General features: G+C 37.8%; 1 non-coding gene across 1 annotated transcript; it reads right to left on the bottom strand.

The window, feature by feature from the left end:
• Window positions 1-243: 243 nt before the first annotated feature.
• Window positions 244-315, bottom strand: Trnat-cgu. The gene has a single exon. It is a non-coding gene; the product is annotated as a tRNA-Thr (tRNA).
• Window positions 316-576: the final 261 nt, after the last annotated feature.

The following is a 576-nucleotide window of genomic DNA, read 5'->3' as shown; positions in this document are numbered from 1 at the left end:
GAAGAAACAAGTAGAAGACTGACGAAACAAGTGGAATACTGACGAAACAAGTGGAAGACTGACGAAACAAGTGGAAGAAGGACGAAACAGGTGGAATACTGACGAAACAAGTGGAAGACTGAAGAAACAAGTGGAAGACTAAAAAAAAACAAGTGGAATACTAAAGAAACAATTGGAAGACTGAAGAAACATGTTGAAGACTAGGGGGCAAAATATTGTATGATAAAGTTTCTGTAACACAGCAGCCATCAGTGAGGATCGAACTCACGACCCCTAGTTTACGAGACCAGTGCTCTGCCACTGAGCTATGGTGGCATAAGGTAGTGTCAGGCAGTATATAGTAAAACATGACTCTTAGTCCAGTTACTCATGGTCACAAATCTTATAGCTACTGCCATCTATTGGCGATAGAAGTGTATTTCTCTACGACAAAATTTACGAGTTGTTGTGTGGTAAGTGACTCTGTGTTAGAAGGTGGTAAATAACGCTTGAATGAAAATGCTATTGTGTGTTTATTATTTAGTTGTATATATATATATATTAAGACAAGACATGTACGAGTTTAATAATACAGGA

This window comes from Limulus polyphemus, unplaced genomic scaffold (assembly GCF_000517525.1).
Source record: "Limulus polyphemus unplaced genomic scaffold, Limulus_polyphemus-2.1.2 Scaffold130910, whole genome shotgun sequence".
Taxonomy (NCBI): Eukaryota; Metazoa; Arthropoda; class Merostomata; order Xiphosura; family Limulidae; genus Limulus; species Limulus polyphemus.
Note: the sequence above shows the minus strand (reverse complement) of the source record. Positions and strands in the feature narration are given on the sequence as shown.